The sequence below is a fragment of the Acomys minous genome (assembly GCF_964271855.1).
Source record: "Acomys minous genome assembly, chromosome: 9".
NCBI lineage: Eukaryota > Metazoa > Chordata > Mammalia > Rodentia > Muridae > Acomys > Acomys minous.
Window position 1 is genome coordinate 60,232,046 of NC_140490.1, and position 11,258 is coordinate 60,243,303.

At 44.8% G+C, this 11,258-nt stretch overlaps 1 pseudogene across 1 annotated transcript; it reads right to left on the reverse strand.

The window, feature by feature from the left end:
- Nucleotides 1-7,248: 7,248 nt before the first annotated feature.
- Nucleotides 7,249-9,411, reverse strand: LOC311605714 (replication factor C subunit 4-like; annotated as a pseudogene). Its single transcript has 2 exons — nucleotides 9,381-9,411; nucleotides 7,249-8,525 (listed from the first exon to the last, which is right to left on the reverse strand). The product of its transcript is annotated as a replication factor C subunit 4-like (transcript).
- Nucleotides 9,412-11,258: the final 1,847 nt, after the last annotated feature.

Consider the following 11,258-nt stretch of genomic DNA (forward strand, 5'->3'; position numbering starts at 1 on the left):
GTGGGTTGTTTTCAACTTTTTTTTAAAAAAAGGGAAGTTCTTGTTTTCAGTACCTTGATGCTTCCAGTAAATGACTGAGATCTGCCACCACATCAAAGACACATACATTATTTTGAGTTGAGAACAAATGAGTCACAGAGGAAAATTAGGAAACATTGTGCAATTGAGGTCATGCATTCATCTGAGCTTGCAGGAGTTAGTTAGTTACTTTGGAAATCCAAAGTATAGTAAGATTGGTTACAAAGTTTATCTTAGTAGTCAGTTAATTCTGAACAGGTTGAACCAACAGTGTAATCAGAATAAATATATATAGTTATAAATGATTACATAGTTTATTATTGACCTGGTTGCAGGTTGGGTGGAAGTTTGATTTATAAAGGCAAGTTTCAAACAGCACTGCTGAGAAACTACATTTCTTTGAGAGGATACAAAGGTTGGCAGCTCTGGGAGAGCACAAGGGGTTGGCTCTCTTGGTCATTGTCCAGTGGGATTTATTCATGCACATGAGTTTTCTTTGCCTCCTTAATCATTTAGTGGATTTGTGTCCTTTAGATTACAGGCCATGGAGCTCCAGATGGCACGATTTCATGAACATCATCTGTTACCATCAGCTTCAACCAGTCAGGCCCCCAGCATTCCTTCTTAGCTCAGAAGCAGTTCCACAACAAAGAAGATCTCCATCTGATGTCAGTGACTTGAACTTGATCTGTCAAGGGAAAATTGTAGAGACAAAAAAGGCCCAAAGTCCCCCACCCTTCAGCAGGAGAACCTGAGTGCCTCAAGCCTGTTTCAGCAACTTGTGATGCCTTATGCATCCTGATGAGTCCTGCGGTGCCTGTAAATGTATTACCTGCCTATCCTAATATGACTTCATACAAAAGGCCCATAACCTAAGACCAAGTAATGTGCCCCACTGTTGTAAAAGGATCCCCTACATCTCAGGAGGGAGATTCTGTCTGAGAATTTTCTTCCTGTTCTGTTGTTTCTCCTGTAATACACATTCTTTATTAAACCACACATCAGTTGTAATCTGGTAAATTTTTTTTATTAAAGATTTTTACATACACATTTATATTATTACACATATGTATAATAAACTACTTGCAGCAAGAAGAACCACAAAACAAACAGGAATTATATATGATATAGGCAAAGTGTTTTGACTCTTTGTATTTGGCAGCCTTGAAGAAAAACATCTTTCCTATCTTGGTGAGTCTCAAAATCTAAACGAAAATCAGTATCTAACATATGTGTTCATTTTCAACTTAAAGCATCTATCTAGATCTAAAAACATCTTAACCCCTAATCAAGCAATCTCAATTGTAATCTGTACCAGCATTTTATTTGCTCTCAGGCAATTTCTTCATTCCTACATAGGTCAGTAACCAGTGCCTGGGGAATGGTGCTGCCCTTGGTGGGCTGGGTCAGCCCTCAGCAGTTAACTTAATTAAGACAACCTGACAGACACATCCACAGTCTAACCCTAGGTTTTCGAACCACTTGGTCTTGACCTTCTGCCCACCTGCTTCAGATGAGGTGCTGCTGCCATACTTGGGAACTGCTGCCTGGAGCCTGGGCTCTCTGTGCTGTTATGTACTTTCCTGAGGAAACAGAAAATGAATGGATAATGCTACATCCTACTAGGGCTGTGGAAGATATAAAGAACTTATTGGGCTAAGAACTACCAGACTGCTTGTCTTGGGGTATGACAATTGTCTCTTGACTTAATTCTGAGCCTACATTTCTCCTCACCCTTCTCAAACTGCACCAGGGTCCAGGTGGTTTAACTAAAGATCCTCTTCTCTCACACAGCCATATAGACTCAGTCCCTTACCCCCCTTATCCCTGCTCCTGTCCTTACTGGCTTGTCTTCTTTGCTCTCAGCTCTCCTAAGTCTCTAAACCCCAAGATGTTCACATGGCCACAGCCCTGCAGTGCCCCAGGCTGGAGCCCAGGCTTGTGTAGCCACAGCCCCATTTCCTCCCAGTGATGGATGCTGTGACCCTGTCTGCTCTGGGCCAACTGGTGTGTGAGAGCTTCTGCCCAAGGCTCAGCTATGAGGTCTGGGTATAAAGGCTCTGGAGTTGCAGACGCTTCTCTGTCTGAGGCCTTCTGTGCCGTGCTGGGCTCTGTGCTCATTCCCTGGAAGGAAGGGACACCCCCAGAGTGGGCAGCTGCTGAGGGTCTGAACTCTTTCCAAAGTGGTGCACCTCTGGGCTAAGTGGGTAAAGTGCTTGCCAGTCTAGCCTACTTGACTGATTAAATAAATGGAATGAGCTAATTGTCAATGGAACTATAATAAAACTAAATAATACATAAATATATAAATATATAAATATATAAATTCAGGTTCATAGGAGGGGTAGGAGAAGGGAGGTCAGGCACTGAGGTCAAGGGAAAGGAAGGAGAGAGGGCAGTGGGAGAAGGGCAAGGGCAAGGACAAGAGAGGTCAAAAGGAGACAGTGACACCCAAAATGTCTGGTTTATATAGGGAGTCTCTGGGAGAGGGGAAGCCCCGCCCCTAGGTAGAGGGCAGGGCAAGCCAGCCACGCCCTGCAGCAGGACCTAACACTACTGACCTGAGTTTGTTCTTTAAAACCCATGTAAAGGTGGAGCCAAATTTGCTTCCACAAAATTAGCTTCCAACCTCCACAGGTGGGCTGCCACACAGCCTCACACATAAACACCCCCCTCTCTTTCCCTCCCTTCCTTTGTCTGTTTCGGCCTCCCTCCCTCCTTCTATCCCTCCCCCCCCCTCTCTCTCACACACACAATAATAATAATAAAAAGACAAATCATGTTTACTTTAAATTCATTAATCTATGTTTTTCATCTTGCTTGTTTTCACAGCCACTCACCTACTGGGTCAAATCAGTCATCTGGGTCATATTAGGCTCCTCCTTCGTTACCAATCTAGGGCACAGGCCCCATCTGTCTATCTGTTTTTGTGTTTTATTCATTTTACTTATTTATTTTGATAGAGGGTTTCACTATGTAGCTTTGGCTGGCCTGGAACACCATGTTTAGACCAGGCTGTCTAGTACCTTTAACATGGTGGCTACCGTGCAGTGGCAAATTTATCTATCTATCTATCTATTATTTATTTATTTATAATTTCAATTTTATTAATTTATTCAGATTACAACTCAATTGTTATCCTACCACTTGTATCCTCCCATTCCTCCCTCCCTCCTTCCCTCCCGCTTTCACTCTATTCCCCTCCCCTAGGTCTATGACCAAGGGAGACCTCCTCCCCCACTCTATGGTCATAGGCTGTCAAGTCTCATCTTGGGAGCCTGCTTATTATTTCTTTGAGTGCCACCAGACCTTGTCATCAAGTGGAAGTGGTCAAATATGGAGCACGAGAGTTCATGTGAGAGTCAGTCCCTGCTCTCCACGTAACTGTGGAGAATGTCCTGTCCATTGGCTAGATCTGCAAGATGCTATAATAACGCAGGGTAGCTGAGCATAGCAGAGACAGTGCAAATAGAGATATGCCTGGGGTAGGGGGTTGTGGAGTGTGGCTGGCAAGATAATGGGACCAGCTGTGAATGCAGCTGGATTGCAGACAGCAAGTAAGGCTGGAGGAATGAATGTGGCCAGCAGGGCCAGGGAGCCACAAGGGGCCCATCAGGATCTGCCATTTGGGCCTCCCTCTGAATCAAAGTAGACCATCTGAGACAATAAGCACATATTCCTGGGAACTTAAAGTCCAGTCAGAGGAAACGTGTGCACTTAAACCCAGAAAAGTCCATGGTCAATAGGAGTGCTTAGCCAAAAATAGGAGGGGTAGAGGTTGAGAGCCACAGGTTGCTTACCCAGAATACAGCAGGCAGTGTGGGGGTAGCCAGGGGGAGGTAGGGGGGCAGGTTACTTCAGCCAGAGGCAGTCCACTGGTCTACACCTCAGCTTAGAATCTTGAGAATCTGTCTGGAAGGCTTGCTCACAGCTGGCTTTAGGCAAGCACGGGAAATGAGAGAGCAGGCAGACTAATGGTCCTTTGAGTTTCATACCCAAGTTCAGCACCAATGTTATATTTATAAAAAAAGGTAGATACAAGGTCATAAGGTACAAGGCAGCAGATATTATGTTGTAGAGGAGTTTATTAAATGAGCATGAGGGGAGAAGGAAAAGGAGGGAAGGGGTATCCGAGAGAGAGAGAGAGAGAGAGAGAGAGAGAGAGAGAGAGAGAGAGAGAGAGAGAAGGGGGGGGAAGGAAGGGGTAGAGAGGGTCGAGAGAGTATAGAGAGAGGAAAAGTAGAGAGAGGGGTATCTATGGGGGCTTTCAGAGGCACACCCAAGCTGTATCTCTTCAGGATACACCTAACAGCATCTGACAACTACTCAAGCTTTTAAACTTTGCCAACAATTAGATTTTCTATGTACAACAATCCAATATCCTGCAAGAAAGAAGACCATTACATTTGGTCAGGGAGGTATCTTCCAGGTCTGTAAGAACACCTCGCTGTAATGCAAGCCCCAAATTGAGCTCCTGACCCCCAGATTTCTTCCAGTGCTAGGATGTCAGGGGATGCAAAGACTTGGTGTTCCTAGATACCACTCACAGGCTGGCTGGAAATCACCTCATAATCCTCAGGTCTTGATCGTCACAGGTTTATTATTTTATTGCCTTACTGATTTTATGTGCGTGTGTGTGCCTTAAGAGATATCTTGTATCTGATCTCTGGTCAAGACTCCTGTGCTCAAACAACTAGGTGTTTGACTTGATACTTGAGGAGCAGTTTCCATGGCATCCACATGTCTCTCTCTTCAGCCATGACCCAGGAACTCATGGCCACGTGGCTGTACACCTGCACCCAATCTAGCACTGGGCAGTCCCCTATTCACTTGCACTGAATCATATTACCCAATGATGTGGCTAGCTCCTTTTGCTGTGGAAAAAGAAAAGCAGAGAAGCATGTCAGGGAACCAGGCAGTCAGGAAGCTCATCACTGAGAATAATTTATTAAATGGGTGTTTCTTTTCTTTCTTTTTTCTTAATTTATTATAATTCATTCACATTACATCCCAATTGTTTTCCTCTCTTATCTTCCCATTCCCATCCTCCCTCCCTGTTCCTTCTATTTCTCTCTCCTAGACTTCTGATGGGGTGCCATCCTACCGCAACAGCAGCCTAGTAGGTCTCATTAGGATAGCCTTCATCCCCTTACTCTGTGTGCTCACTAGGCTACCTTGCCAAGGGACAGTGACCAAATTATGAACATCTGAGTGTATGTTAGAGGTTCAGCAGCAGTTCCCCCTCTACCCATGTGGAGAACTGGCTGTCCATTGGTTACATTTGAACTGGTGTCTTAGTTCTCTGCTAGCATTGTCCTTGGCTGGTGCATCAGTTTGTGCAGATCCCCCTGTGTCCAGATCCACAGACTTTGATGGTCTCCCTGTGGAGCTCCTGTTCCCTCTCAGACCTTTCATCCTCCCATTCTTTCCTATAACTCTCAGCACTGCACCCAGAGTCCAGCTGCGAGTCCCAGCATCTGTGCAGAACATCCACTGAGTGGAGTCTCTCAGAGGACATCTATGTTGGGCTAATGCCCTCTCATAAGTGAGAATATACCATTTGTGATTTTCTGGGTCTGGGTTACCTCAGTCAGGATGATCCTTTCTAGTTCCATCCATATGCCTGCAAATTTCAAGATTTCCTTGTTTTTAATAGCTGATTAATATACTATTGTGTAATTGTACCACAGTTTTTTTTTTAAATCCATTCTCCCCTTGGGGGAAATCTAGGTTGTTTCCAGATTCTGGCTATTATGAATCAAGCTGTTATGAGTATAGTTGAGCAAACCTCCATGTTGTATGGTGGAGCATCCTTTGGGTATATACCCAGCAGTGATATAGCTGAGTCTTGAGGTAGCACTATTCCCAGTTTCCTGAGAAAGCACCAGATTGATTTTCAAAGTCGTTGTACAATTTTACACTCCCACAAGAAATGGAAAAGTGTTCCCCTTTCTGTACATCGTTGTCAGAATTCAAAGTGGCTGAGCACAGTCTTGAGTCTGAAATCTGCTGAGGTGATTGAGAATTTTGGGAGAAGAGGCAGTAGTACTGCCGAAGGGAAGAGTGACTGTAAAGGTGTGGTGGCGTTCTTACTGCTACTGTCCTTACTCAGTAGTCATGACTCATGTTCAGAAACGGATGTGTTAGCACGGGTGAGGACAGAGCTTCCAGGGCTCTGAAGCCAAAAGTCTCCTGTCAGAATTCTCATGAAGTGTCATTGTTTATATGAAAAGTGGGACGGCTGGGACTGGCGACATGGCTCAGCATTTAGGAGCACTTACTACTCTTGTGAGGGCCTGAGTCCTGTTCCCAGTGTCCACTTCAGGTGGCTCACTACTGCCTGTAACTCTTCCTCCAGGGCATCTGATATGCTCTTCTGTCCTCCGCGGACACTTGCACACACATGACGTACACTCACACAATGACACACACACTACATATAAGTAAAAAAGTAACCACTGGCCTACACTCTCAAGGACCTCTTTCAAGCCCAGCTAGTGCCCTCCCACTAGCCTGTGGCAGCTGAGGGACTTCACCTTAGTGTGGGCTAAGTCTATAAGCTTCTGAGGCATCTAGGGTGGAGCAGATTCCCTCATTGATCCTGCAGTAGCAGTTTCTGCCCAACAAATGTTGCCTATTGGTGAGATGTCTGCTTAACTTATACATTAGCATAGACTTATGAGGCAAATGTTGTGTGCTTTCCCTAACTGCCAAGCACCTTACAGTCCACAGGCTGCTCTCCACACTGGGGTGGTAGTTCACACCTGTAATTCTAAATAGAAGGCTGACAGGAGGATTGTTATGAGACTGAGATCTGCCTGAGCTATATAGTGACTTCCAGACAGTGAGTGGGAGCCTGTTGAAAAGTGCAACAAAACCCCCAAACAAACAAAGGACAGTCAAACTTAGTTGGAGACTAATAAACAAAATCATTTGGTTATATGACCTCCAAAGTAATGGTTTTGCTAAAAAATGGATAATAAAAAGCAAGGGAAGCAGTAGGACTTACACAAATTTGACTAAGAAGGTTTTGCCGTCTTATGACCAGGTATTCTTTTTTTTAAATATTTTTTTTATTAATTTGTTCATATTAAATCTTGATTGTTAGCCCTTCTCCTGTTTCCTCTCATTTTCCCTCCCTCCCACTTCCCCCCTTCTCCCCTCCCCTATGTCTGTAATTGAGGGAGACCTCCTCCCCCTATACATGCTCTAAGAATATCGAGTCTCTTCTTGGTAACTTGCTATCCTTCCTCTGAGTGCCGCCAGGCCTCCCCACACAGGGGACGTATGACCAGATATTCTTAAAAAATCTCCAGATTACCAAAATTATCCCAATTTAAGTTTTAAATAAAAGGATATAATTGGCACTCAGGTCATGAAAGCTGTCTTCCAGGCTTTTGGCACTGTTGTACCTGCAAACTTCCTTACCTTGCCTCTTCTGAGTATCTGTCTCCCAGATGCTAGATTACTGTATAGAGCTGGGAAATGCAAATGTCCTCTGAGTAACTGAATAAGACATGATAATTAAAATATATTACAAAGAAAGCAGCACCACTATTGTGCTTTTGAGAAACCCATTTTTCAGTTTTGGTCCTTCATCCACTAGGTCCTTTATCACACCTTGTAGATTGTCAAAAGAGCCCCTGTGACATTCCATTCCATCAATGGCTGTAGCTGCTGTTATCCCAGCAACGTCTGTGATCACATCTTCCATGACACCTTTCCACCTGTTAGTCAAGTCTCACTTTGCACAAGTGTAATGGCTTTCTGTAGATCTCCTGATAGTTATTTCCTCATTGCCAATTTTGACATTTTCCTTCTGGGCAGTATCCAGCCATTGCTTCTGTGGAGTCTTATCTGACAGTGGCTTGAAGCAGAACTTTGAACATCTAGAAGTTTGGGGTTCAATTATTCAACGGACATCGTTACAGATGAGGCAGAACCTGGTTGTTTTTGACTCTTTCTCCAAGGTACATCTTAAAGCTGCCTGAGCAGCCAAGGTCATAGAATCCACATCATCCAGAATTACAATCTTAAAGGGAGGACATGGCGTCCCATCTGAACGACTTCCTGACACAGTTAACTGAGCAAAGGTCTTCACTTTCTCTAGGACTACTTGCATTCCATGTTCATCAGATGTATTTAACTCAATAACTCTTAATGAGAAGAGTTCAGGCCCAAAGAGTTTTGTAGCTGCTGCCAAAATTGTGGCTGTTTTGCCTGTCCCAGGTGGCTGATGGAACAAGAGGTTAGGAAGACCTGCAGCTCCTTGTAAAGAGTTTTCAGCACTGTAACCACATCTTCCTGGAAAGCAACTTCCTTCACACACTTTGGGTGATAGTTTTCTACCCAAGGAACTGGTTTGACTTTCTTGGTTTCTCCACTGCCTCCCGCAGTAACAGGTATCCCCAGTGACTCGATCATTTGTGGCTTAGTACAGACATATGTGCCTTTTAGAAATGCCTGTATAGTTTCTTACTTCCTGCTGTCCCATGGATCTGTACCTGCTTTGTTTAAAGAATGTTTTGATTGTGACCAAGTTCATTTTGATGGCTCTGTCTCTCTCTCCCTTCTTCCCTCCCTCTGCATGTGCAGCCTGCATGTGAGCACATGTGTGCATGCATGCAAGTGTGTGTGCTCTGGTGTATGTCTGTGTGTGTGTGTGTGTTACAAATGGTTGAAACTTGGATCCTATGTGTGGTAGACAAGCGCTCACCACTGAGCTGCATCCTCTTCCTTGCCTTCTCCACTTCTCCATCCTCTCACTGTGGCCTGGCCCTCGTTCCTCCATCATCCCGGGCCCCACCCTAACATGAAGATGCTTCCAGTACAAATGACTGGAGACTCGTGCTCTGAAAACCCCTGTGGAAAAGTAAGAATCCCAGGAGACTGATGCATCACTGGTGCCTCCTTCTTTTTCTCATCCCCCACAACTAGCACCAGCACCACCCAGGGTCCACAGGGTTCTCTCAGGAAGATAAGTACAAAGAGTTCCTCATTGAATGAGGACAAGAAGAGGGGGAAAGGAGACAACACAGAAGCCCTGTGAAGGATAGCAACAGTAGCCTGTAACCTCTTCATCAGGCTCAATAGACTGGTTTGCAGGCTGTATAAAAGCGGCCAACACAGGGAGCTGGGAGGGGCAGGGAGATGAGTGGCAGAGCGTGAGCTTAGCACACAGAAGCTCTGGGCCTAGTCTCTGGGGTAGAGGGCAGCTTCCCAGCCCCACCCACTCCTGTCCCCCAGGGATTTCCTCAAGACAGGGAAGGAATGGCCTAACATAATTTCTAGTGGTGCCCAATGTGGGCACAGTAGACAACTGTACCCCAGGTCTTAGTCACATTATTACCAGCATTACTTACTCATGGGGGAAGTTCACCAACTGTGTCCTTGTATCACTTCCTGTAAAAACTGACTCCTTTTGACTGTCACAGTGTCTCTCTGTACACGCCCCTAGAATCCCATAAAATATGACAGATGTACTCAAGCAGCCTCATGTTGAGGAATCTTTCTGTGAGGATGCTGAGCCTCTGCATAATTAACCTACAGGGTCCGGAAACATCTCCTTAAGGAAATGTAATAAATCAGACAAACCTTCCTGTTGTAGTGGATGTGGGAGCCAGTTCCTCTGCTGGGATGTGACCACTGAGAATCCTGCATCAGAGTTGCTGTGGTGACCTACAGAATACCTTGGCCCACAGAGGTGGCAATGACATAAACAGACAGCCAGAACTATAGTAATGGTACCAAGTGAGGTTAGGAGCCTCACCTGAGATCTTGGCTGCCTTCAGATGTATGCAACTGTGTCCCTACTACCTGTGCCATATTTGAAAACCTAAAACCATAAGAATCAGTGCACATGCACACAAAAGAGTATTATGCTGCTGGGGAAAAGAATAAGGAAGATCTCTGTTTCATATTGGATGAAGCTCTACCCCTCCTGCATCCCAGAAACTTACAGAACGATTGTTTGATCAGAGAATGTTAGTCTTTTTAGGAAAGGGGAAATTATATATACATAGAGAATTTTTGTGTCTCTAAATTCATCCAATACAAACACAGTGAATTAGGCCAGGCATGGTGGTACACAACTTTCATACCAGCACTCAAGAAGCAGAGGCAGGTGGATAACTGTGAGTTTGAGGCCAGCCTGGTCTACAAAGTGAGTCCAGAACAGACAAGTCTAGACAGAGAAACCGTGTCTCAAAATAGCACACCAAACCAAACAAGAACAAAAAGCAAAACAAAACAAACAAATCTCCCCTTTGTAAATTTTACAAAGGACATGCTGGAAAGATAAACTGGAATAAAAAACAGGAGTGGAGGGGCTGGAGAGCTGTCTCTGAGTCTAAGAGCAGGAACTGCACTTCCAGAGGCTCAATGTGCAGTTCTTAGCTCACAGCTTCTATAACTCCAGCTCCCGGGGACCCCACGATGTCTTCTTCCCTCCCAAGGCACTGTGTTCATGTACACAGACTCACACTAGATACAGCATATGCACACAGTTCACTAAAAACCTTAAAACAAGCAAACCCCACAAAACTGGAGAGGACCAAACGAAGCATGGGATGAGGAGGGAGCTCCAGATGCTCTGAGCATTCCTTTCTTTCACTACTTCACATGTAAAAGTTCACAGCTGGGATGGCCTCCTGGTTTTCTACTGACTTATACTAGGTAGAGGGGTCAGGGGTGCTGGTTAACTGTTTATAAATCAGGAGAGCCTCCACAGGAACCATCGCAAGTAAATGTCAGCAGGGCATTGTTGGGAGCCCTAGGTGAAGGCTAAGGGTGAAGGAAACAGCAAAGAATCTGCTTTTTCTCAAGATGACCTGTCTTTAAAGAACCTGTTTTAAAACTGACCAACATTCCTCCCACCAGGTCATCTTGCATCCTAGAAGGAAGGCAAGATAGCAGACAGGGTTTTCAATCTCATTTATATAAGAGTCTGACTTTTCCAGTCTGGAGTAGTGGAGACTTGGGACACAGGAACTGGCCACCTATCTTTCTTTTTTTGTTGCCTGCAGAACAAGCTCTCTACCTCAAGCCCTGGTAGTTAAAAATTATTTTTTCCTCCTCCACTTTCAATGTCTGTTGTGCTCTGTTGCTTTTATTTCCAGTAATTGATGGCACACTCTGGTGTCCTTAAAGCTGTCATTCAGTCCCCAAAGGCACAGGAAACAAGCTGTAGGAAAGCACCCATAGAGTGCTGCCTGAGTTTGATAACATCCCTGCAGTTGAAG